Below are 27,822 nucleotides of genomic sequence, written 5' to 3'. Positions count from 1 at the left end.
TTGAGAGTTAATAGTCAAATATTTAATAAGCAAGGAAGGGATAGGACTAAATGGGTTTGGCTGCTGGTGGAGTCCCTAAGTAAGAGCAAACTGGCTCAGTGAGCTCCCTCTTTCTGTAGGAGACAGGTGGGCAGCTCCTTCTTTGGCATCCTTGGTGCTGCTCCAGCATGGCCAGTGTCACCCAGAGTGTGAAGTGGCTCCAGTGTCCTTGGCCTGAGGAAAGCCAAACTGAGAGATGAGTTGGATCCTTCCCCCTATTCTCTGAGTGCGGTTGATTGCAGCATCTGGTTGTAAGTGTGAGAATAATTCCTTGTGGGCTTTAGTACTGGTAGGAAAAAGATTGTGTTTTGTGAGGTTTCCATACGTGACACCTGCACTTCAACTGCTGAAGTGCCCTGAGGCAGCTCGTGTCTCATTACTTGAGGGCTTTTTTTAACCCTTTCCACAAGGATGGCTCCTGTGGCTGATGCATGATGGCAATGTTTGGAACTTAGGGCTGTCTTCAGGTGGGAATGAACAAGATAAGACTGAACTTATGTCCTGCTACCCTCCTTCCCTCCCAAATACCTCATTCAGGATGGATCAGTTTTTGGAGGTATTCCCCCTCATTTCCTGTTGAAGGACTGTGCAGAGATAGCTCAACTACCACCATGCTCTTGTGTGAAAAGTGTTATCTTAGGTTCCTCAAGGAGCCAAAGTTCCCACTGAGCAACTATTCAGTATGTATAAACAGGTCAAAATCTCAGGGGTTTGGGCCACTTCGGGGAAAAGAAAACCTGCTCACATTTAGGGACAAAATACTTTAACAATTGCAATGGATCTGCCAAAGAAAATACATTCAAGCTACTAAGGAAGAAATCAGAAACTTTCTTGCTGAGATCAGAGCAGCAAAGCCTGGAAACATGAAGCAATTTGTCTCTTGTACGAGCCATATCCAGAATCAGCAGCAATAAGACTAAGTTTAAGCAAACAGCGACTTTTTCTCAGTTTTTTTTTCTGTTTTCATAATTTTTGATAGGAAAATGGATTTTACACATAATCCTGATGCTGTTAGTTTTCTTCCAGCTGCTTCCTATTTGTGAAAGCGTGTGTGTCATATTTATCTTGTACTCTTTAAATAACCACAATTTTATTAGTAACTCCTTATAACCTCTCTAAACATAGCACTATTTTGGGAGGAACATGACAATTTTGCATAAGAAAACATGAAGTGTTATATAAAATGTGAAAGGAAGGGAAGGCAATGATGATAAGTGGAGCTGAGCAGAATGTTTCTGGATAGTTTTGTGAAGGAGAATGTCCCTTTGCAAAATCAATATTTGCAATGGGCAAATTTCAGTGCTGAGAAGTATTTTTAATTTCCTTTTGGAAAAATTAAATTGATTTCCTAGCCTTACCGGAAAGGCACTTCTCAATTCTCTTTCTGGCAGGAAGCAATGTGGATAAAAGTCTTCTAAGCAAGCATGTAAAAATACTAAAACACCCTCACCCTAAGTGCTCCTAAAATTGAATTGGATTATTACAGATTTTTTATTTGTGTTTTACTCCATGTCCTAGCGCGGAATGAATATTTTTAAAACATTACACATTTTTGTGGGAAAGGACTTCCATGTTCTTGTGCTAAAATAAACAAATAAAGATGCACACTAATTTCCTACTTTCTATAATACTATCTCTGTGTGGTAACAGGGTTGGATTACACACTGGTCTGTCTAAGCATTTAATCATCTGTACAACTTTCAATATACAAATGAACTCGAAAATCTTTCTGTGCTTAGAGCATCACAAAATCATGGCTAATTTTGGCCCCCGTCAAATGCTTTTCTGGTTCAGGCAAAAATAACCAACTTCACGTGTGGAAACAGTGGTTTGATTTTTGCCTCCCCCTAATATTTCTAGGCATGGTAATGGGGACACTGATACTATTTATGCAACAGAAGTATTATTGTCTAATTTGAGACTTCTCAGATTTGTTTTTTCCTTTGATTTCTGAACAGACTTCCAGAAAAATACATTGACAATGCTGAAGGTATTGCTGTGATTCATGACTTCTTCATTTTTTTAAGTAAAAAAGTGCTTAATTCACTTAAGCCCCTTCAAAATTAATTGGCACATTTAGCAGTTTCCAGTAATAAATATTATTCCATCTGTTCCATTGTTTCCTGCTGAAAAGTTGTTTTGATTTTAATTTGTTTCTGATGGTTTCCCCCAGCCTCTGTTTGGGGAAATCATTCCCTTTTAATTCATTTTGCTCAGAGACCAAGTGCGCTGGCAGCGTTTCCCTGCCCTGGGGCTGCAGCTGCCGGTGCCGCACCCGCAGGGCTGGCGGGAAGTGCTTCCGCAGAAAAATGGGCCTTGGTGCGGTAAGGTGATGGGATCTGATCAAGTGGTGAAGGGTCTGGGGCACAAGCCCTGCAGGAAGTGGCTGAGGGAGATGGGGTTGTTTAATCTTGAGTAAAGGAAGGCTCATGGGAGACCCGACTGCACTCCAGAACTGCCGGAAAGGAGGTCGTGGCCAGGCGGGAACTGGTCTCTTCTCCCAGGCAACCAGCGACAGGACAAGGGAAAATGGCCTCAAGTTGCACCAGGGGAGGTTCAGGTTGGATATCAGCAAAATTTTTTCACTGAAAGAGTGTTTAAACACTGGAAGAGGCTGCCCAGGGAAGTGGTGAAATCAAAATCCCTGAAAATGCTAGAAAAATGAGTAAATGTGGCACTTTGCAGTATGGTTTAGTGGGCATGGGGGTATTCAGTCAAAGGTTGGATTTAATGACCTTGGAGGTCTTTTTCAACCTTAATGATTCTATGATTCTTTGAGTTTCTGTAGGCAACAGCAGAGCTGAGGGTTGTCATCAAAAACTGGTGATTTTGGAGCAGAACAGTTACATTTGCACATGGTAATTTTCTGAACTTGTATGTGGCTCTTCTCACCCTCCATGCATTCCTACTCCTCCTGGGTTGGAGTATGGCCAACATCTACTACCCTGCTTGTGAAATATTCGCAACTTTTCTTTAAATGACAGCCACAAGGTATTGCTGAGTGTTTTCGTTGTTAAAATATGGCACAGGTGAAAGCGGGATGTGCTGTCCCTCACTGGTAGCTTGCAGGGTTTCTGATGGCGTGGAGGCTTGCTCATAAATCCAGTAATTGGTGGGCACATTTCTTGTGTTGAGGATCACCACAGATCTCTTCCCAGAGAAAAACAAATCACTGGTTGGACACAGCTTTTAGTTCTAACAGCTGGGGTTTGATTACCTGAAGCTATTCTTGAGCTGTATTTTTCTCATTCATACGAGAGTGTAGCAATAACAAAGTGACTTTGTAAGCATCTTCCTCCATGTGAAAGTTCTGCTGCAAATTTGAGTTACATATTGATTAACTGTGGTTCTGTTTGATTTTATTTTACTACTTTGGATCCCAGGGCTTTTCTCAGTTTGCCTCTGGAGAACTTAGAGCTGAAGTAAAACACGTACTTTGTATGGATGGTTTCCTCCTTCCGTGTTACATTTAATTGTATTTCCCATGCACACACCATGCTGTGGAGTTTATTTTCATCTCAAGACTTCTTGTGAAATTATGGATTGCTGAGAATGTGCTTGGGATGCTGCAGGCCAGGAAAGTCCCCTCCCTTTGCTGATGAGGAGCATGGGGGGTCCAAGTACCAAGGCAGGCAAACATTTGCTCCCTGAACCAAGAGGAATCAGATCTTCTTCCACCCACCCTGAGCTCCCAGTCTGAGCAGATCTCATTGATGATTTATTTTAAGTCAGTTCCTGCTGGTGGTGACAGGTGACTTTGGGTGATCTGTGTGCTTAATATAACAAGCAGAATCCATAGAGAATGTTATTTTTCATGAGTTATAGATTGGTTAGTGACTCCTATGTCGTGTGGTGCAAAACTGGTATATAGATTTGAGCTAAACCACACACAAATGTATTGTCAGCAAACCATTTCTAAGAATTTGCTCATATTAACTTTTCCCTTTACAAAGTGCCATACAGCTTAAGGTATCAACATAGCAAAAAATTTGAAGCATCTATTGAGGCTTTTTTTTTTTTTTTTTTTTTTTTTTTTTTTTTTTTTCCCCCCTGGGATCCTTAGAAGAAATTAAAAGATAGTTTATGGGAAAGTGAATTGTGAATTACAGACTCCTACTCACCTGGATGACTGTTCAGGCAAAGCTGCGTGGCTGTCAGGGCTGTGCAGATGATGCCCTTGTGCATCTCCATTGCAGGACCAGCTGCACTGTCCCTGCTGGCTGCTCTTCATCCTCCTGTGGTCCAGGGGTGAGCCTTGGACACTGTGTTACAGAGATGCAGTGTTAGTCTTTCCCAGTGAACATCTGGTCCCACTTGCTATTCCTATCCTCCATCCAAATTTTGCAAATGTCCTTAAGTATGTTGGAGAGCTCGTGGCTGTGCAGGAGGACAAGCACCTTGATGAATAACACCATGCGCAGTGGAGCAGCGGAAATGGCCAGTGGATGAGGCGAGGTTCAGCAGGGAAGACAGAAGCAATCCGGATGAGAACTCGGAGGAGTTGGATGCCTGCAGATGGGCCGGCCCGATGGGCCGGCCCCTGCTGAACACCAGGATAGCCCACTGCCCATGGACGAGCCGGGAAAGGTTTCTAGGACAACTGATGGGCTTTGGGAACAGGGAAAGAATGGAGCCAAATCTTAAAGTCAGATGAGGAGAAAATGAGTAACATCTGCTGAGACGTGTGAAAGAGCCGTTTGTGCTCATTGCAACCCGAAGCCTTTCTCCAGCAGCCACAGCGGCATGGGCCAGCTCGCTGTCCCCCACACAGGCTGGCTGGCTCAGGGGTCGTTAGGGATGATTTATGTGCTCATTACAGCCACAGCTCTGGACACTGCCCTGTGCCTCACTGGTGTGTCCCCCAAAGCCTCAACACCCGCACGGGGGCATCAATTCACCCCTGTGTATTCATAGAGAAAAGCCTCTGTCCTGTCCCAAGGCTGCAGAGGGGTGAGGTCCTGGGGATGCTGCTGCTGTACAATTATTAGTTATAGTAATGGCTCATAAATAACAGATTACTGCCAATCTTTCACTCCTGACACCGTGGGTCCACAGAGCTGCACGTCCTCTGCATCTCCCTGCTCCCTCTCCCTGCTGATGTAAGGGTAAATTTCCCCTTGACTCTGATGGGGCAAATAACTCCCTGCTTCTCTAGCTGGTCCCTCTGCTATTTTAACAGATCAGCTTTTTGCCTCTAATTAGGCTATTTTCTGCAATGCAGAATGTGGTTGGAAATGCTCGAGCTGGAGGTAGCGAACAGTCCAGAAGGATTGCACCTGTGGTTGCTAATCAGCGGCCGCTTCAGCAAGCTGAAATTAGGAAAGCACACAAAAGAGCGAGCAATTTTGAAAATGAGGATGAGCATCCCGAAATTTTTAAGAACAATTATGTTTTCACAGCTGTGCTGGTTGCCCCAAATGCATAGAAATCAAGTCAAAAACCGAACTCCTTTAACTCAAAGAAAATTAACCTTCATAGTTAAACTCAATGAGAAGTAAACTTACTTTCCCTTCAAATGAATACTATAGCCTTGAAAAAACCTAGCAGCAAGTTATGCTGTAATTATGTTCTTTGAATTAAAGTTTGTCAGTCCAAGCAAAATAAATAGAAACACAGGCAGGGCAATAGATATATTGGAGTAAAATTTGGCCTTGGTATGTTGTTTTCATGCTGAAGCTATGCCAAAGTTAATCTACTGTAATTGTGTCTATTACCAGATTCTACTATAAATAAAGGAGACAACCTGAGAGCTGTTGATATAATTCTTTCATTAACATATTGTTACCACCATGGAAGGTCTTGGCCAGATCACATTTGTCAGGAATCAGGCCAAGAGTTACTGAATTACCCAGCAACTGTACACTTCACTTTGAAGGCACACACTGAATGTTTCCCTGTGGCTCCCACTCTGCCACTGCCACTAAAGATCTGTGGGGAGGGGAACGCAAGAGCCTTCCCCTTTTTGTCTGTGAGAAGCATTTGGGGCCGTCAGTGGGTGCTGGTGGGCCACAGCCATGTGGGACAGGGATAAAGCTTTGAGTTTGCTCTGAGGAGATTACAGGGGGTGGTCCCCAGGAGTTAGGCTGAGCAGTGGCATCCAGTGGATGCAGTCCCTCTGCACCAAGGTTTGGCTTAGGCTGGGAGCCGAGTTTAATTTGAGCTCTTTCCTTACTCTAAGACCATCCTTTGACTAGCAATATTGAGGATTAGTATGTATTTCTGATAGAAAAACTCCCTACAGTTATGCAAGGAGAGAGAGGGAGCTGGTTCTTACATGGGTGGGAATTAATCCTATGGGTTTAACTTCCAAGCATGCTATGAGGGGCTCCCTTTCCTTCCAGGCCCTGCTGCCTCTGACAGAAAGGAGGCAGTCTGTGGCTTGCTCCTATCCTGCCCAGTGCCTCCTTGGGTGCCTTTCTCTTGGATACCCTCTGAAGAAAGGTTTTTTGGTTGTCTTTAAGAAATATCAGCTTCTTTTTCTCTTTTCTACCTTTGTATGGGTTCCTGCTCTTCCTTTCCTTCCTACATGCTGCTTTTGGATGCTCAAAGGTTTTTTCTGCGCAAGTCTTCCAAATCCCACACTCACAGCAGGATTAGGAAGGGTAACTGACTGGTGATGCTTCAGATTTGTGGTATTACTCTGGCTTGAGGGTCTCAAGAGCTGTTCAAAGCATGACCTAATCCCATGCCAGTCAGTATACAACACTGTTTTGGGGGTGTCTCAAAATAAAGCTTGCCTTAAGTTCATGCAGTTTAAAAAGATGCTGGGGAACAGGGCGAATGGAGCTCTGCAATCTACATGTGTCAAAATGCAACAGAAGTAGAGAAAGAAATAGTTTTACCCACATTCCTAAAGTTATTAAGCAGCAGAAGTGAAAAAAATCCTCTCCCATGTTTGATACAGTTTTCCCTAAGTGACTATTATTTCTTTCTTTGCATCCAAAATAGGAAATTATCAAGATTATGAAATCCGAAGGAAATAGAGAAAGTAAGTAGGTAGGACAGGATACTAAGGAAAGGTTAAATCCTTTAGCAAACCTTTTCTCCTACATATAATGTGAAATATTCCAGATTTGATCATCTGCAGCTTATTTTATGTTCTTTACAGTTCATTGTTTTCTCCATTGGAAAAAAGTTTTAGCCAGTCCCTATGTGAGATCAGATGTTCATCAGTGTTCTCCCCTCTCTTTCCAAGCACTGAGTTCATTTGGCTGTTTCCTGGGAACTGTGTTCAGGGGGAGACCCATCCATTAAAAAGCACTGTGTTGTCATGAATGAACGGTTAAAAAATATTCCCTTCTCCATTAATTTTGTCGGTATTGAAGTCTAATTTCTTGATTCACCTCATTCTCCAGGGCATTGTCCAGGTCACCCTGGCTGTGACTGTAAGCACATCCCTGTCCCCACAGGACAGGCTGCTTCAACCCCTTGCTTTAGCATGCACCCACGTCCTTTGCTTGGGGAGGTAAAACTGGGATCTGCCAAAGCATCTTGCTGCACAAAAGATGAAAAATGTTGATGGTTCAAGGAACAACTGTCCATCTGTGGGTTGATCACTAATCCTTAGTCTCCCTCAGTTGGTTGATGGATGGCAGGCTGATCATATCTGCTGCCCAATCTCTTCTCCTTGAGGATCCTGGAAAAAAATCCCAACACAAATTTATCTCACCAACAGACTGAGAAAAAGGGAGAGAAACCAACAAAGCCCACAGACATGAGGAATAATTTATTCTTGACTCTGTGTCATTGGGGTGGTGCCCATTTCCTGCCATCCCACTGACTGATCTCCAGCTCCATTACAAATCTGGAATCAGAAGCTGGGTCCTCAGGCTTTTTCCTCCTGCCCTGCAGCAAAGGAAGGGAGGCAGCTACACCCAAAATGCCCTGGCCTGAGGGAAAACTTGTGGCACAAACCAGAAGCAACAGGATCCCGAGGAGCTGTGTTTGCCCCAGAAGTTGGCTCCAGCAGCCAGGCTGTGCAATGCACATGGAAAATATGCAAGCTGGGAAGTGTCTGCTGGCTCTGGCTCCTTTTCTGTTCTGGACCATTATTTTCTGCACCAGCACCTCATGAAAATATCAGAAAGAGTATGGTCCAGCCAATGAAGATCTTTTGGTCTGCTCTGAAGAACTGTGATGTGAATGTAGTGTAAACCAAAGAATGAGACTGGGTGAAGCTGGAGCTGTGCAGTCAGATTTTGACTTAATAGATGTGCTGGGAGCCTTTAGTGCATTTACTTGGCCACTGCTGGGAGTGGACCATGAGAGCTTGTTTTTGCTGCTAGCAAAGATGTGGAGTCCTTGAGTTCACTTCAGGAGAATCAAACTGTCTGACTGGAACTAAACCCAGGATTTGTCACTTCGAGAACAGATTTTCAGCTAACAAATGCTATATATGCACTTAAAAAAAAACCTCTTAATTTTGAGTGCTTTGCTGTGCAGTAAACAATGTTTTTGTGCCTGTTTTCCTATATAAATATTTATAACAAAGTTGGTGGCTACTGGTTGAATGTGAATGTTTGCTGTTCCCATGTCCATTTTTGGACATGATCTACATGTGGTTCCAATACACAGTAACTTTCTACTGCTGGAAGGCTTTGGATTAAGATCAGCTCCAGGAATTGCTTCTAGAAGAGAGTTGGACAGACTTTTATGTGCAGAAGGTTGTTAATTAGAGGCTGTTTTGATAAAGATGCTTGTGAATAGGATCATAGAATGGCTTGGGTTGGAAAGGACCTAAAAGATCACCTAGTTCCAACCCCCTGACAGGTTGCACATGGGGACATGACTGTAATGATTTCAGATGGACTTGTGACTGTTGCCTTAGTGGGTGTAGCAGGGATAGATATGAATACACCAAATTTTCTGTAGATTTTGAAAAGGTTTGTGTCTTTTTGTGTTTGGTCTCCCAGTCTCTCTCCCTGCCCTGCCCGCCAAAGCTTTGTGCATCAGTGTTTTTCCTTTATGCAAACTGGATGAGCAGAAGTTATATTTGAAATGAATCAGTAGTAGCCAGCAATGTGTGTGGGCTACGTGGCAAAATGCTGGATGCCAGATGAGGTGACATAGACTCCCCACTCTCCTCAAGCAACAAGGAGACGGGAAGACGCCATCATCCTTCAGGAATATGAGCAAACTCTCTCCATAAAAACAGTTTACTTGAAATGCAAACAATTATAATTTGACAAACCATGTTCTGCCAGGAAATGAAACAAAGAATTTTCCTGGATTTGCTAATGAGAAAATGAGTAGAATTTATTTTAATGTCTACCAGATTTCCAAAATTCTGGAAGAAGAGTGGAGCCTGTTGTGCAGAGGTTGGTGAGGGGCTTGGGGAGATTATGGCATCTTGCTGCCCAACTGGTGACACTGTGAATAAATTTTGGTGCCACCAGTCCAGCCTGGCCCGACCCTCTGCCACTGTGTGCAGGGTAGGAGATAAAGTGGACAGCAGCTTAAGCCAGGCTCGAGTACTGGCAGCAAACACAATGTTCAACTCTTTTTTTTTCCCTTCATTTAGTGGGAAAGTTACAGTCCTGACTTTCTCACAGCATTAACCCTCCCTGGGCATTTTGCTAAGTTTGGCAATGTTGGAGAATTTGTGTTTTAAGATTGTGCAGCCTTGCTTGAGGCATTTGAAGTCCCAGGAGCCTGGCAAAGCTGTCTGGTTATGTCCTCAGCATTCAACTTCTGAGAAAGCCTGGAGAAGGGCAGAAGTCTGCAATATATGGAAGTGCAGTATTTGCATCACTATCCAAAAGAGGGTGAAAAGGGGCCACAACTCAAGGTAAAACATGGCCTTAATCTCACTGCTGTCACAGACAAAATCCCTCATTACGTTCAAAGAAAACCAATTCATCTCTAGTGCCTTTGTTCCTCCTTCCCCACACCTACGCTCAGTTGCTTTTTACAATTGCAGCTTTAGGACACTAACATGTGTGATATTCTCCTCGTGTGGCACCTCCTCAGTCCTCCTTTCAGCCTGTGACAGACATAATCCTGCCACCAGCAGATTGCAACAGGTAATAAATTACACTGTGTATAGAAGTGGTTCTTGCAGTTTCCATAACTTGTTCTGATTGTCCACAGCCTGTCCACTACACTGGCATGCACAGAAAATACCTGTTGTGTTTTAAAAGGAGTGTCTGGAGACAAGAAATGAGCAGTGTGGAGATGGGAATTAATTCATCATGTGTAAACTGGTCTTTTTTGCTTTCTTTGTTTTGCTATTTGTTAATGGACCAAAAAAGTACCCTTGACAGCAGATGGAAAATGAGTCCCAGTATTACCAGGGGCTCCAGTGAAGATCATGGCCCATTGCATAGGAAGGATGTGTTCACTTCCAGAAGATCTTACAGTCTAATTTAAGCCAGAAAACAGAAGGAAGGTAGATGAGGAGGAAGAGTGTGGGGGAAGAAGAGATAATGCCTCCAGGAAAGTCATTAAGTAACACATGCCTTCCTGACTTTATGTCTTTTAAAAGTATGTTTTCTCTCTCCTGTTGGGCTTTGAACCTTTCCAAGTTTATTTAAGCTATTGCAAACTTGCTGACTTAGGGAGCAAATAAGCCTTAGGGATCAAAGCAGCTGGTACTGTCGGAGATATTGAGGGTGAAATAACACATTAGCAGAAGCAGAGCTGAGAATAAAAAGAGAAAGAAAATCCATCTTGATTATTTTGTTCTCTTTTGCTTTTAGCATCCATCCTAGCTTGATCCTTTTCATTTGAACAGGTATTAATTTTCTTTGTGTTTATTCCAACAGTATAAATATTTAATGGTCCTAGATTACAGAGTGGAAACATGAGATTAGTTCCAACCTTAAAGATTTGTGCAGGGTCTCTTCCTCACATTTGGATGACTCCCACATTGCAGGGAGGAACATCTCCCATCTCTGCAGGAGGAGCATCTCAAGCTCTATTTTGAGTTCATTTTCTTTTTCTGGTCTTGTTTGAGGCTCAGAAGACATAAACACCTCGCCCACTCCCAGTCGTTCCGTTGCTATTTTATGGTGACATGTTGTGACAGAGCAATAGCTCTGGGCTATCAGGGGGACTGGGGCATGCAGGCTCATGAGCCTGAATGCTCTTTCCTACTATTTCCTACCTGCAGCAAGCAGGCTCTGGGCTTGGGAGCTGTGCAGAGCTTTAGGCACAGAAAAATCCATGCAAATGTGGTAAATGTGGGTTATGTATGCAATATGGAAGGATCAGTGCAGATATGGTGAAGTTACTTGCACTAGTTTTTGTTACTCAAGTAGACAGATATTTCCTTTCTCAATTGCTTTCACTCCTAAATAAGACAAGAGAACAATACAGAGTAAGGGGCCTTGGCCACTCATTTTCAGAGTGCTAAAGTGAAAAGTAATGGAGATTGCAGTACTTAGGTCTCTGAAAATCAGGCCATGCCTTTAAAAGCCCATATATCAATTTAGGTGCTTAATTTCAAGTCCACAAAGTGGGGAAAAAAATAAAAGAAGGAACTTAATGATGATGTAAAATGGCATAACAGTTGGTAAAATTAGAGATTGAAGGCAAAGCCTGTGACATATCAGATACAGTCTCTCCTTTGGGGCTAATGGAGGTTTACCAAAGCAATCAGCAACTCTGTGGGAGAGGCCAACTCCAAGATCCACTCTAGGTATATCAGTGGATCAGAGGAATAACGAAAACCAGTCAAAATTTGGACAGCCAGACAGCCTCGACCACTGCTCATGGACACAGAAGCACAACTGAGTCACATCTCACAACAACAGAGCTCCATCTGACATGAAGCTGACAGCACTTTAGTGGATTAATTAATTAAATACATCAAAATATAGAACAACAAAAAGCACTTCAGAAAAATGCAAAGCAAGAGATGATCTAAAGAAGAGACTTGCATCAACACCTAAGATCAACCCATGGAAACTGCAGGTTTTTCAGGACTTTAGAACTCATGTAATTAGATGGTTTTGCTGAGCACGACAGCTCAAGTGATGTCAGAGCCCATCAGGACCCCCAGCTTGTCTTTTAAATCCATTTCTGCCCTGGGAATGAGTGCTACAAAAGGAGCTTAAAATATTCATTACCAAAAATCATAATTCCAGCCCCAAAATGTTCATGGTGATTTTCTCTGTTGGTTTCACTGGGGTTTGAGAAGTTGCCAGCTGTATTATGTGATAAGTCACAGCCAGTCACTATTGACAGAGGAGTCACAAATGAAAGTGTAAAGGGCTGTCCATTTTCCTTATCCTTCAGCCAAAAAAAAGCTTCAAAACTTACGTGCTCTGCTCTAAAATCCTTTTAACCAAATAACATTTAAATCTGTGTCTCACAAGTGTGATTTCACAGCATTAATATGACACTGCCATTAGCATGTGGAAGTGTATGTGACATTCCGGTGCACGTATTTATAGCAAAAATGGGACAGATTCACAGCTTGTGCAAACCACCGAGTCCCTTTTTATGGGTCTCCTCTGATTTATGAAACCTGAGATGTTGAGGCAAACTCAGTAGCTTGTTCTTCAGCCACGTTTGAAAACTACGATATCAAATTACATTCTCTAGAGAGACAGAGTGAAGATATAGCAACTTTTCCTTTTAGCTGAAAGATCTAAAACATTACTGAAAAATTGTTTCCAGGCATTTCAAATGATTAGGCTTTTTTTTTTTTTTTCCCTTTGCAAAAGGAAAGAAAAAGAAATATTTATTTATTTATTTTACTTAAATCCTTGAAACTATTTCTTCTAAGAAATGCTGAAAAAAATACATAGGTGATTTTGGAAATACTCATACTTCTTTTTAGAAATACTGCCAAGTGAACATTAATATGTTACTTGAATATATTAATCTATTTTTGAGAACCATTTCAGAAAAGTCTGAGAAAAAACCTCCCCACTGCTAATGAGAAGCTATTTACTGGCTGTTTCCGATCACTTTGGGTTGAATTCTGTGTATGTTTGTTGTTTGGATTTACTCGGTGTTTTAATTAATTCATCTCACCTCAAATAGGCCTAAAGTGCAGTTTTCAGCAAAGTAATTTCATTCTGTCTCAACAGACAGGGCATTCATTACTTTTGTAATTAGAGAAAGAAGTGTGTGGGGACTAAATATGCCTTCACCTCTTTTGGATGCTTAAAAATACCTTCTTTTAAGAGGTGTTGGCAAAGCTCAGAGCTGTGAGGGATGTGACTGAGAAGGTCCCTGCATCCCTGGGATCCCAACTGTGCAGGAGCAATGCTGCTGCCCCACACGTAGCATCACCCAGGATTGCAGCCTCAGCATGTGGGAATTGCAATTGGCTTTCTAAAAATCCAGGCATTCAGGGCAGCATTAAGAAACCCTTTGAGGGCAAGATATGGATCATTTTTAGTCACATCAGTATGTTCTGCAAATATGTATTTGCCTTAGTCTATAAATAAAGGCAGTAGGAGCCAGTGATCCATGAGCTTCTCTTCTCTATTTTCCTGGTAGCAAAACAAAGCATAAATATTAGAAACTGAGGAGTCTTGCCCTAATAAAGAAGGGAGGGCTTCGGTGGATGGATGCCGCGTTTGTCCCTGCCGGGTCCCTCGTGGAGCGCTCAGGCGGCGCTCTCCTGGCACCTACGCGTGCACACAACCTCACCTGCGCAGGTGGTCACGAACAGCCGCTCACAGCCACAGGCTGGGCACGAACCGGAGACACAGAGGCGGGAGGGGCTCTCTGCATGCAATTCAAACACCCCGAAGGCAACAGAGGCAAGAAAGAGCAACAACCGACAGCCCGAGCCGCTTTTATCCCGAAAACTCCCAAAGGCGGGCAGAGCATCCAAAACCAATGGTCTGAGGGCTCGGGGGCAGAGGCGAGGTTGAATGGCATAACAGGGGCCAATGGGAAAAGGGATGGGAGGGGGAGAGGGCCAGTGACCAGCAGGATCTAGACAAAGGGAGAACCTTCTAGCACAGTGTTGTAAGGAGAGACCACTTTTAAGGCAACTTGGGGGGTGTAAAGTGGACTTAGCCACCGCAACATCCTAACTGTCATAAGATGGGTTTAATAACTGTGAAAGTAAATGAAGAAGTTGGTTGTCTTTTGATTTTGAGCCATCAGGCTAAGGAAGTCTAGATTTCCACTGTACAACCAAAGGGTTTGAGAACACAGGATCTAGTCTAATCTCATTACTCCAGATTGAGAAATTAAAACCAACTGTAACTGATTGCAATTGGACCAGGATCCAGTGAAGCAATGAAGCTTCCTACAAGTAAGGAGCTCTTCTGGAATTGCTTAAAGTGCTCATCGTTGGACTCCCTTCCATCTTGCCTACAGGGGCAGATGAGAGAAGCAAACTGATGCCAGTATTCATTTCTGTAATTTAAGATAAAAACATTACAGGCACTTGCCATGGCTTTAGTGGCAGGTCAAAACACCACGTCCCCACCAGGATGATCCATCTAGGAGGTATCAGCAGAGGGGGGATGGAACAAAGAGAGCTTGAAGCTCTGCATTTGTACTCAAAACCTTTCTAGACAGATGTGGTAGAAATTTCACTTTTAACCAATCCCAACCTGAGCCACTCTCTGTCCTGTGAGAGGAGAGGAGCCTGCCTGACTCTTGGCTTCCTTCTTCCCTGGAGCATGGCCTAGGCTTGAGTAGAGGATCTATTGGCAGTTTCTATCCTGGTCATTTACTCCTTTTTGCAGAGTCTGACTCCACAGTACAGATGCTAAGGCACAGCTGTTTACCAGGTTTTACTGGTCAGTCGTGTGAATTGTCCCCTGGTAGGTTGCCTTTTTTTTGTTTTATGTCTAATATCTTCTGGCAAAATCTGTGAAATTTTTTTTGTTTTGTTTTTTAAATTCTCATAATTAGTCACAGTGCCTGAGAAAAGACATGGAATGCTCCAGCAGAAAGATGTATGTGTCTGCTGTGGATTCCTCCCTGTCACCTTCGCAGCGAGGAGGTGTCTCGGCAGCTGTGCTACAAACATGGGCTTCTCTGCTGTGTGGTCCCACTGGTCTGTCCCACATCCCCACTTGGATCTGCCCCCAGCCTGCTTCCTCCCCTGGGAACATCCTGCTCCTGCAAAGAGGTACTGGAGCTCAGCATCCTGTGCTGCCCATGCTGAAGCCCGAGAGCACTGTCAGAACAGGAGAGGTGAGAGTGGGAGCTTCTCCAGGCTTTTGAGACCATTTGGGAATCATCATTTTCCAGGAAATATGTTTCAAATGTGGTCCTTCCGCCAATGCACCTCCTCTGACAGCCAGGCTGCCGGCTCCCTGAAGCCGTGGGGAGATCCTGGTGCCTTGTAGACGGGACAAGGAGCTGTGTTGTGGGTTATGGACTAACCCTGGTCATTTTGGAGACATCACAGTCCTGGCAGGGGTTCTTGTGTTGGTCTCCAAGTTTCATAGATCCCTTTGATATGAGCAGGCTGCAGTGCCCTCCCTTCCCTCAGCTTTCCTTGTCTACTTTTGGGATGTATCTCCTAGAAATGGAGCTGCAGGAACAGCACTGCCTTCTCCCCTGCACCCAGCACTGCAGGGACACCTTCCACTAAACCATATTGCCCCAATCCACATCCAACCTGGCCTTGGACAGTTTCAGGGATGAGGCAGCCACAGCTTCTCTGAGTAACCTGGGCCAGAGCCTCTCCACCCTCAAAGGGAAGAATTTCCTCCTAACATCTAATCTAAATCTCCCCTCTTTTAGTTTAAAACTGTTCCCCCTTGTCCTATCACTATTTGCCTGTGTAAATAAAGCTCATTCATGCAAAGAATTTTTCTTTCTCCTACAGTTTAGTTACAGAAAATCAGATTTACATCAGCTTGGCAGAGAGTAGAAATTTGGCTGCTGTTCTCCATAACATATATGCAAAATATAATATATGCCTGAGATTTCTATGTAGGCTGGTACCGTTTTATGTAAGGCTCTGACAGTAGCCACACCAAAAAAGAGAAAGGTTTTGAAAGGCTTTTTTTTGGTGTCCTCTTTTCTTGCACCCCTTAAGTGAAAATGAGCAGATAAAATCAACCAGATGATGTTTGCATAGTCTTCCTGAAGCCGGGAGTGGGTCTGGGCAGTGAAGATTATCTCCAGATCCCAAGTGCTCTAATGGCTTGCAGGGATGCTGGCCATGGAAGCTGCTTCTGTGGATGTACTCAGAGCGGCTGACTTCAAAGCAGGGCTGGGAATTGGTTCCTATTCCATAAAAATTAATTTCTCCCTCCACAGTGGGGCTCTGTGCAAGTGCAGAAGGGTTCACGACACAGTGAGGCTTCACTAAAATGGATGAAAGGAGACTATGAACAAATTTCTGGATTCTACTGGGGCATGTCTTCACAATTCCTCATTTCCTATCATTTTAACAGGTTCCCAAACATTTACTCATCTTTATAGAGTGTTAATCTCCTGTTGCCAGCTTTTCAACTGTTTGTAACTGCAATGTATTTGCAAACTGCCTCTCTTAAGCAATGACAGCCTTGAGCAAAAAGTGATTTAAAAATAATTCCTTGATTAAAAAAATGTTGTGTCAGACAGATGGTAACAGGTAGTAAGTGGAGCACTAAGTCTTTGGTAAACCAAAGTCTGATTTACCAGTAACAAATAAAATAGTTCCAGCAACCCAATGAAATCCTGTAACATTGTTGGGGTTGACCAGGGCACCAAGATAAGGGTTAAGGTATTAGACTATTTTTTAAAGAGAAAATGGGATTGTCCTTTCTGTTCCATGAGACAGGTGAGGATGGGATTTAAGAGAGTTACTTCACTTAAATGAAAGGAAACAAGAGGTCCTGGCTGTTACACCAGGCTTCCCATATCTGCCTCTGCTTCTCTTGGTTGCTTTTGCTCCCCACAGCTGTCATTTGTGAGGCTGAGGTAAATTTGAGCAGCCTTATGCTGCCTAGATATGGCACTACAGATGCACGCATTGTAGTCATAGGGGTCAAACCCATCTAGGGTTGTCCAAGACATTTATCCTACATCTTATAACTTCTCTGTAGAACAGCTGGAAGTTTCTGTCCCTGCCCAGCTCAGCATGCTTTAACCATGCTGGGTCCCCAGTGACAGCAGAGCCAGCTCCCCCTCTACAGCAGCTCCTCTGTGTGTCCTTCCTTCTGACTGAGTCGTCCTGGGTGGTGCTCGGCCCCTCTGTGTGTCCCCATGGCTACAGATGAGCCTCTTTGTTCAGTCTTGGGTAATTTTCCACTTTCCAGACCCTCCTCCATGCAATAAATTAAGTCAGTGTGGCTTCCCAGCTCAGCCCCTTGTTGGCGTAGGGACTGTGTTACTGCATCCTGCTCCCAGCCCCTACCCAGAGCTGAGCGTCTTCTCCAATGTGGGGGATCTGCATGCCCACACCAGGAACATGACACATTTCCCTCTGCTAAAAACACAACCAGAAATCATGAATTGTATGTCACCCCAGTCCACTGATTTTCACACCAGTTTGTCTTTTCTTTTTAAGAGAGGAACATCAGACATCCCAAATGTGGCACCTCCAAACTGCCAAGAAATCATAAAGTCACTCTCTGTTATGTACAGTGCCTTATAGCAAAGAAATTGCTAATAATATCAACCATTTAGCTCTTACTCCTTTGTTTGTCACTCTATTTTAGTTCTAATCTCCAGTCTAAAATCCCTGCCTACTCCAGCCTGGCTGGAAATTTCGGGAACTGCAGAAATCACCAAGTTGTTTGTCCCACTGAATACAGGGCATGTTCCTGGGAAGAGCAAAACAGGGAAACACTATGGACACACAAAGGAAGAAAAATCCTGGGAGAAATTATGTCAGTGAGTAAATCTTCTGGTATCCATTAAAAGGTAATAATTCCAACCAAAGGAAGGGGGATTTTCCCAATGTGAAATGAAATAAACATCCAGAAATGATTTGTGTGTGTGTTCAAATTTAAATTTAGAATTTTATTAAGTACATTGTTCAAAGGCCCTTTTCTTCCCAGGGTAGTTTGGCTATGATCTTCTCTTGAGAAAGAGAATCCCTGCACAGAACACAGCCACACTTTGCTCAGCCCTCACCATGCAAAAGCCACCATACTGGGATAGTAGGCAGCAGACCTTTCCCTTTTTTAATTACTGCTGTGGTCCTGGTAGATGCACAGCATCCCAGAGTTGAATTGGAGGATTTCTGTGCTAGGTTTGTGCTGAAAATAGATCTGGATAGTCATGGGACAGGTAAGAGGTGAGGGAGATCCCTGCCTGATGCCCTGCCATGGAGCTGGGGGATTTCCAGGTTGGAGAGTGCTCAGTATCCAACTTTCAGACCAGTTTTCCATTGGAAATGATCCTCCAGCTCTCCCAGCTTTGTCATTTTGAGGCTAGTTTAAGTCATCAGAATGTGTGTAAGTCCCCAAACTGCATCACACCATCACAAGCTGACACCAGCCTGACTTGACCTGGCTCTGGGGTGCTCAGGCTGTTGCTGTTCTTTGATTAGGTTTTTCCCTGACTAAACCATATTGTTGCAAATGAAGTGCCCAAGGGCTTTTCATTTAAGTTGAAATCCAAAAACTTCTGTGATCTATTCCTCTTAGAAGGCTGGATTTCAGACAAAGCTGTCTGTATGGCAGCACTTAGGTTGGATACAGGTTTTTGAAATTGCTGCAGCATTTTTTGTGCAATTACATTCAAGAAACTATTACAAAGCAGCTATTTATGAAAGACAAGCTGGCTCATGGTTGAGGCTTTTTATTTCACTCACTTCTTGACTAAAAAAGGGACTTTTGTGCATCTTCAAATACTTCCCTGAGTAGAGAGAAGCTCACACTGAAACGTGTATGCCATGCTCTGAGGTAGTAGGGCTGATTAAATAAAAAAAAAGGTATTGATTGTTAAAATGTTTGTGTTAGCTGAGCACAAGGAAGTCTCTGTGCTCTTATTAAAGTCACAAAAGTAACTATTAATTTTATCCTACCCCCGCTCCAAGAGTAAAAATCAACTCAAGTGTGTGTCATTAACTCAGTGTGGCATCTGAGTGACTGCTGGGATCTCAAGTGCTTTTTTCCTATCCTACAAGAATCTCTGAGTTTTAATATTCACATACGTTCAGCTGCCCAATTTTCCCGTCTGTGGTCCCATATTACAGTGTGCCCACTGGAGACCTCCTTCACGGAACAACACAGTATTTTAACTGTGCATGACCCTTCATCTTACCATTTATCTCCATTAATAATGCAGTTTGTTTCTTTAGTTTTTCCATTGATTTCCTGTGGTGGCCTGGAAGAGTCTAAGTTGCCTTTGCCTATAAACCCATTTGGCACATGGGCACGCATCGAGTTCACTCGTGTGGAATTCCCCTGGAAATTCCAACCGGGAGGACTGGCAGTGTAACCGTGGTCCCAGGCCTCTGCAGACAACCATCTTGTGCTGTCTGAAATGCAACATAACCTCAGAAATAAAAATTTGGCCCCAGTGATCAGGATCCAGATGGATAAATTCAAGCTGGGAGCCCAGTTTTGACCCATGTCTGATTTAAATGCAAAGTATGGTAAATCATTTTAAGCTGTTCCTGCGTGCGTTCAGGCTCACCCATGTGAGCAGTCTCATTGAAGTCAATTATGAATGATGGCATTTCTTTCTTCTTTATTCACTGCTGATTTCTGGTACAGGGTGTAAATGACTCTTTTATTGCCTTTGACACCAAAATCCCATAGCCACTACAGGGACATCACACTAATTGATAAATGCTGCTTGATTGGGGTGGCTTTTAATTTTATAATCCTGTTAAGAATGATAGATATGTCAAATATTTGTGCCTGCTGGAGAGAACATATTATTTTGCTCTAAGGTTTCCAGTTTAATTTTTTTTGAGCAATTGGGCAGAACCACTGCTGTAAGATGAACAGATGCTCTTCAGCTGTACTTTTCCATAAATGATTTGGTTCTGTGGTTTTTTTGTTCCCCTACCAGGCATATCAAGTTCAAAAGAAAATGTTGCCTCTCACTAATGAGAAGATTAATCTCATTCACATATGCAGCAGACTTTGTCAACTCTGTTGAAAGTTTGATGACCTTTAAGAGACAAAGTTTTAGTGTGCCCAAAATAAATAATTCATCTTTCACAGATTTGCCCTGTGTATCTATCTGCTTAAATCCAAAGCATGCTGATTAAAGCTTCTGAGTGCAATTATCTTCCTACTTCATTGAGATAAAAATCTCTATTTTCTTACTGCACTTCAAAGCACAATTGCTCATTTAAGGCTATCACCAATCCGATGTACATGGGGTCCATTTTTGCTCTGACTTACGCTCTCCACAGCCTTCTTCAAAATTTGACAAAAAAGCCTGAATTTCCTTTTCCAGCACTGAAAGCTGAAATGTGTAACTAATCCTTCTGTAAAATCTTTGAAATGTTGTCTTCACACACAACCAGAAAATTCATTTCTGTTCCCATGTACAGGGAGAAAAATGTCATGTAGGCAAGTGGCAAGATGTGATTTACTTTGATTACTGCAATTACTGTCACTGCTGGACTCCTTCCACCTCTGAAGGCTGAAGGCAGCAAATTGCCAAGAGAACCCATTGCCCTCGTCTCTCCCCTGTGCAATGCCCACTTGGCTGATTTCTTGCCCCACCTGTTGCCCTTTTGGCTTTCAGCTGGATTTTTGCACATCATGATGCGTGTAAATAACAGCAGCTTGGAGTGCAGCCAAAAGGGCTGCTCATGGGGACATGCTCAGGGGCAGACCACAGAATCACAGAAACATAGAATTGGGAGGGACCCACAAGGATCACTGAAGTCCAACTCCTGACCCTGCACAGGACACCCCAAGAACCCACCAGGTGTCTGGTCCCTGCCCCAAAAAACGCACAGCCACTGCGGCTTCCCTCCAGCCATGGGCGTCAGGGGGCAGGTTTGAAGCCTCCTGCAGTGCCCACATGCAGATAAATAAGCTGATTATAAAATAGCCAAGCAGATGGTCTCTTTTGTTGCTACCTGTGAGAATAAGCACAGTCCTCCTATATCCCTGGGAGGAAGGAAACAGCTCCGTGGACATCACGCAGCTCTCAGTTTATTTAGGACACTCTCTGAAAGAAATGCTGAATGAATATTGCAGCCATTTCAATGAATCCTTCCTGGCCCCACATGAAATTAGACCAAACTGGCACCATGTCACCTTGTTAATAGAGAGAACAAATATTCCCTCTGGCAAAAATCCTGCTTCAGCCTTGAAAAAATGTTGGGATTTTTTTCATGCAGGAATTGAAATTGGTCTTACATGCTCTCTGGATTGAATGCTGCTTGTCATAGATGAAACAATGAAAATGAAATGGGAAATAACAAGGGATTGCTGGGTTTTTAAAGGTGATTTACAGAAGAAAGGAAATCCTAGAGATTAGGAAATTGTTTAAATACCAGTGACAGTCAAATATGGAAACGTTCCAAAGTCAGAGATTAGGGAAAAAAAAAGGAAAATATAGGAATTGCAAAGAAAAAAGCCACAAGGAGGGGAAAGTATATTTAAAAAGAAAAGAGTATCCATGGAAAGAAAAACAAAAAGCCTCTTAAAACCAGAAACAAGGCACCTTGCTTTCTGGCAGTTACCAGCAACAAGGAAGACTCCACCTGCCAACCCAAATTTTTACATCAGTAAATCAGCACGCAGGTAAAATAACAGGATGTTGGAAATGAAACAATTGACCCTAATTAGCAGATCAGATACCACTCCCACACACTCACTGCTCGAAGCACTGAGCCAGAGCTCAGGTTTGATCCCACTCGGTGGGGATAACCCTCTTCCCATCCACATGTGCACATTTCCTTCGTCTGGAGGTTGCAAGGTGGGTTTGGCTCCGTGGTGAGGGAGGGGGACGCAGATGCCCATGAGCCAGCATGATCCTCTGGGACCCTCCACCCCAGGTGCCAGCTGAGGAACCAGTGAAACAGGGAAAGTTGGGTGAGAAAAAGGATCTTGAGATGGTGAAGCCAATCTCTTCTTGGCAATGAAAAGGAAGTTTTAAGTACTGGAGAAGGAATAATCAAATCTGTTGAAAAAAGGAAGAGCAGCTTGGTTGTATGAAGATCATCCCATTCGCATGTCACATATGCTCATACTCCAAAATACTCAACAGCTCAACCCAGAGTGTGTATGAAACAGAAAAACAACGGCACATGAATGGAATTATGGGATGGGGAATATAAATCATAAAATAAATCACCTGAATTGAAAGCTGAATTTTGAGCCTCTGGACCAACATAAGGCCTGTGATGTATGTGGAGAGTCAGTCTCATGTCTTTTGTTCAATTTAATGGGAGTGTTATAGCTGGAATCCCTCACATTGCACTGCATGTGCTACTGCCCTTGGTAGAAACTATTGATGGCCAGTGATTTTGATTTTATCTTATGCTTTTGTGACTTAATACTCTCATGAGCACTTCTGACCTGTGGTGTTTGCTTGACAAAGAGGACTGAGCTGTGGGTAATAATAACACGGAGAAACTGCCCAGAGTTATGGCCATGTTAGGATTTCAGAAGAAGGGTAGGAGACCATTTAGTTTTGCAATATTTGAGTATCTGAATTGTTTGCCAGCATTGAATTCATTTGTGAAAATCAAGAAAAGATTAAATAATTACCTAATCACAGTTACATACTAATGTTGATGCAAATTTGATGAAGGTGCCCAGTGAGAATCATAACTGAAAATCTCTGGTTAAGTTGTCCTTCAAATAAGTGTGTAAAAAATGATGTAGATCTCACAGTTGTGTTTAAGGGAATGGTATTTTTGGACATTTCCTCTGCCAGCCCATATTGGGTTGAACCTGTCAGACGGCCAAGCTTTTTTGCTTTTAGTGATCAGTACTGGTCCTGCTCCAGTGAACTCATGAACAATGAACATCAAAACTTGATGTTTTAATTGACTGGTCAGAAAGAAGCCTGGGCAAGGTATCAAGGGCCCTCCATCTCTTTGATCAGTGATCAGAATCACCTCAATGTATCTCACCCATCCATACCACCAAAGCCATGGCAGAGACCATATGAAAATTACAGCCCTGTTAATACATATTAAATAGTACTTCTTTAACAGATGGGAAACCATAAACAGTTTCCTAAGATGCATAAACAAATTAAAGAGAACTTCCAGCTTTGACATCTTAATATGCTGTGATGAGTAATTTGGCATCATGACAACATCTCTGTCAAGATAAGGAGTGTTGGGATGAAATTGCTCTTTGAAAGAGTTATTTAGTAGCTTTCCTATCTGAGCACAGATTATCTGGTTTATGGAGGACAGCAGAAGGTCTTGCTAGGGAAGTTTATCTGACTTGGCTCTCGGGGCTTTATCCTGTCACCAAGATCATTACCATGATACTTTTCATGTGAATCAGCTCTGTTCCTCTATTTTTCTTAAAAAAACAGGGTCTGACTCATATTTCACAGATGAGATTGGTACAACAGGGGAAGGGCTTAGTTGATTGTTGAAAGAAAAAACTATTAGCCTCTTTTGTTATGGCTAGGTTATTTTCTGTAATGACAATTTACCAAAGTTAATGTTACTACCTGGAAAATAAAAAAAGTTGTAGTTGCCTACTATTCACCAATAATTTATTAAAACCAGTGGCAAGAATAAATCCTTGAAAATAAGGCTTCACATATGTACATGTTTCAGTTGCAGACTGCAACTGAAATAAGCAGTGATTCATGGCAAATGAAGTTGGAATTAATTAGAGAATCCCTGGCCTGTAACAGCCACCCTGTTTTCTCTAGACATTCGATTTGGGAAGATAATGGTTATTGGCACACACAGTGGTGCAATAGACCCATAAGCAGGTTTTTCCACTTTCTCCAGAGATGAACACCGTATTGCAACAGTGCAGGGCACTGTAATATGGAGAAGCCCCAGGAACGTGGATGGGATGTTTTTCATAATGCAGTTTCCATCCTGCCCTCTCTTGGTTATTAATTGCGATTTTCAGTGCAAAGAGAGATATATCTACACCAAGGCTTGGCACAGCTTGGCTGCTCACATCTTGTATCTCAGCAAATTGAAAATGCTCCAAGGCCCAGCCAGCTCAGTGGGGCTGTAGCTGAAGGGAGTAGAAAGGGGAATCCTAACTGTATAGAAGTCCGTGTGTGGAGGTGGTGCTTGGGGACATGGGTCAGTGGTGGACTTGGCAGTGCTGGGGGGAACAGTTGGACTTGATGATCTTTGAGGCCTTTTCCAACCATAGTTAAGCACAGAAAGGTCAATGGCCTTAATCATGTGTGATCAGAGCTCAGAGCCTGCCCATACCCTGCTCCTCCAGGTAACATTAAGCAGATAAACTCCCTTCTGGGAAAGGGAAAGCAGCAAACCTGAAATAGTTGTGCAGCTCAGCTTTTAGGTGTCATTTCCCTGTGCATCCCTCATAATCCCTGAAGTTGCTGTCTTGGTAATAATCTAGCAATTAAAAGAAAATATTGGTATTTAATTACACTTGTCAATCAACCGGGAATGGGTTTTCCTTATCAAGAGGAGCTGGATTTGATTTTGCCACTTAGAAATGAATGTTAAAGACTCTTGTAGAATAAAACTTTAATTAGGAAAGGAGATTTGGATTAACATGTAAGGCAGAGAGAGAATGAAAGGTCCTCAAAAATCATCTGAGTATGATTCACAGGAAGAGATGAACCTAAATATGGGAACAGATTTTTTTTTTTAAAAGAAAAGAGCAGCTATATGGTGGTAAAGCTCTTGGGTAGAAGAGGCACAGGAGGGATTTTGATGAGGCTAGGATGTCTCTATTCATTCTACTTCCCTGCTCTTAATATTTAGTTATTTCAGATATTCAAAGTCTAGTCAGAAAGTACACACATACACTGTGGGGCATTAGAAAATCCTCAGGATTTGAATGCCTGACTCTCATAGATTTAGATATCAGAGGAGACAATGTCTCTTCTGAGAGATTTGAAAAAGGTACATTTTTTTGTCACTTTCTGGTGGTGTTGGTGACATGGGGGGTGCTGCCCACCTGCACCTCATTCCTAAGTCCACAGAGCCTTGGTCCTGCCCTGGCATATCCATACCAGGATCTGCTCCAGGTGCCAGTGACTGTACCCTGATAAATCCCAATGTGCTAAACTCAGCTCTATGTTTTTTTCAGACTCGTTCCCAAAAAATATTGAATTTCATGGCATTGACTCCTGATCCTTGGATGGCTTCTTCATCCCTTCTCAGGTGTGTCTCCAAAGGCTGATGCCTCAGGGATTCAGTAAATCACTTGCACTTTTATTTTCTTTTGGGTACTTTTATTTTATTTTGGGTTTCATGGGAAACTGGAAAAAGTTGAAAATACACTCAGAGAAATCAGAATTCATGGAGGTCTGTTCTGCTCTGCACATTGACTCAGAACAAGGCTGGATGCAGGGAGGTGTTGCCTGGAGGATAGCAGTGCTGCTTACTGTGTAGACTGGAAAACAGCTCTGCTGTCACTCCAAGATTCTTCCAACTGGGGGATGTTGAAATCCATGTTCTGAATTCTTGGGTATTACTACAATGTGCCCCAAAATAGTTTTCCATGGAACAAACTGGCAAATATCACAAGGCAAGATGAAATCTCATAAGAATGTGCTGAATGGCTAATGTCAATGGAAATGTACTTCATACATTGCCAGAGAGATTTTCAGGCAGAAACAAAAACCAACCCCAACCTCCCAAACAAATGATTTCCTGTCCACTTACAGTTCTTTAGTGCTCCCCTCTGAAAAAATTGCAGGAATCAGACCCAAAAGATATAATTAATCTCATATTAGCAATCTGGGAGGATGTTGCTGGAGCAGGGATGGGGTATGTGTTCCACTAGCACACTGACCAGTGTGAAACTGGGCTGGAAGGTTTCTGCCATGTTAAGGATTTGCTTTTAAACTTTCTTCTTGAGGTATTCTTCTGCTCAGTCATTAGTTTCTCCATTGAGTACATTACCCCCCTCAAAATCATGTTTTTTTCTAATCTGTCTGCCTGGACATGTTTCTGGATATTTGTATTCTATCACCTATTCTATTTGTATTCTATCATGATCAGTATAGAATTTGCCTGTCAAAAAACTACAGGAAATATTCAGCTTTATAGCTGAGAAAAAATGTTTGTCACTTGTGTGATCTAACCTGAAAGAAAGAATTTTTCCCTTCAGAAATTTTGCTTTAAAGTCTGTCAAAATATTTTAATGGTGTTAGTGGAGACCTTATCCCAGGGCTGCCTCAGCCTTCACAGTAGGAGAAACAGGCTGCTCCTTACATACCTCCGGACTGAGAGCTCTGGTTTGAGGAATGGAGGCTTTGGTTTCTTCTCATTTTAGTTCTGGTGCTCAGAATTCACCTCTCTGCTGGGAGCTGTTCAATGCACCAAGATGCAGGAGGGCTCTGGGTTTGGCTTTTTGAAGGTTCATGCAATTCTCTGTGGTTCATCAGCCAACAAAACGGGGATGGGAAGAAGCTCTCCCCAGCCCCAGGGAACAGCAGCTCCTCTCTGTTCTCAGCTGGAAAAGCAACACCCACCACTCCCTCCATGGCCACTTGCATGTTCAGCTTACAGAATCACAGGGTCATAAAGGTTGGAAAAGCCCTCTGAGATCATCGAGTCCAGCCATTAACCCAGCACTGCCAGGGCCACCACTAAACCATGTCCCCAAGTGTCACATTTACAAATATTTTGAACACTCCCATGGACAGTGATTCCACCACTTCCCTGATCAGCACGTTCTGATGCTTGACCACTCTTTCCACAAAGAAATTTTCCCTAATATCCAATCTAACTGTCCCCTGGTGCAATTTGAGTCCATTTTATCTTGTCCTATCTCTCATTACATGGGAGAAGAGCCCAGTTCCCACCTGGGTGCACCCTCCTATCAGGGAGTTGTGGAGAGCAGGAAGGTCCCCTTTGAGCCTCCTTTTCTCCAGGCTGAGCCCCCTCAGTTCCCTCAGCTGCTCCTCATCAGACTTGTGCTCCAGACCCTTTCCCAGCTCCATTGCCCTTCTCCGGACACACTCCCATTTCCTGTTGCTAGATGTTGCTTCTTCATATGCAAGGCTTGGAATTTAATCCCACAACCTGGACAAGACAGACATTAATCTGCAGGCACTTACAGGCTTTCCTTCTTGCCTCACTTTTTTTTTCCTTTGATGGTTGTTTTAGATGCATCTGTGTTTGCTTTAGGACTCAGACCAGAGCTATGTACTCTACAGCAGACACTGGGGCTTATCCTGAGGTCTTCCGTGTGTTGTTTTCATTAGAATCCTGGTTGCATCCTGCAGAAAAAAAATTCAGTATTGGAAATACCATTTAGCCAACAGGATCACACATTCATATTATACAACCCAACAGTGGGGTTCCCTTTTTCTGGGAATTCTTTGTTCTGGAGAAGTAGTGCCAAAGCAGTGAGATTGATTTATGTCACCAATAGAAACCAAACACGCCTCGCAACATTTCACAAACAGCAAACAGCTCCAAGGGCCTTGGTATGGAGGTGACTAATGCTGCTGTCCCTGAGCCCCACAGCTCCCTCCCTCTGCCACCAGACACAGGGAACAAAGTCTGGACATGCCGTGCTATCCTGCATGGGAGTAGGTGCCAGCTGGGCTGCTCATCCCACCTGCAAGTCTCCCCTTTGAGAGTGTTGGTGAATGAAATGACCCAAGATATTTTTAGGAAGCAGAAGAACACAACAGATTAAAGGATGTAGGGTTTTGAAATAAATCAGTTTTTAAAAACCCTTCCTATAATCTGGAAAAGTAAACTGGGGGCACACACTTGCCTTGCTCCTGCAGTCAGGTCTGTGGTCCTCAGATGTGGTGTTGGCTGCTGCTGACCACAGGCTCCCAGGGTAGTTAAAC

The 27,822-nt window shown here is 43.1% G+C and overlaps 1 long non-coding RNA gene across 1 annotated transcript; it reads right to left on the bottom strand.

The window, feature by feature from the left end:
- On the bottom strand, nt 1-27,233 carry LOC125333899. The gene is made up of 3 exons (XR_007206997.1): nt 27,076-27,233; nt 4,161-7,675; nt 1-325 (listed from the first exon to the last, which is right to left on the bottom strand). It is a non-coding gene; the product is annotated as an uncharacterized LOC125333899 (long non-coding RNA).
- Nucleotides 27,234-27,822: the final 589 nt, after the last annotated feature.

This window comes from Corvus hawaiiensis, chromosome 15, assembly GCF_020740725.1.
Source record: "Corvus hawaiiensis isolate bCorHaw1 chromosome 15, bCorHaw1.pri.cur, whole genome shotgun sequence".
In the NCBI taxonomy this organism is placed as follows: Eukaryota; Metazoa; Chordata; class Aves; order Passeriformes; family Corvidae; genus Corvus; species Corvus hawaiiensis.
Note: the sequence above shows the minus strand (reverse complement) of the source record. Positions and strands in the feature narration are given on the sequence as shown.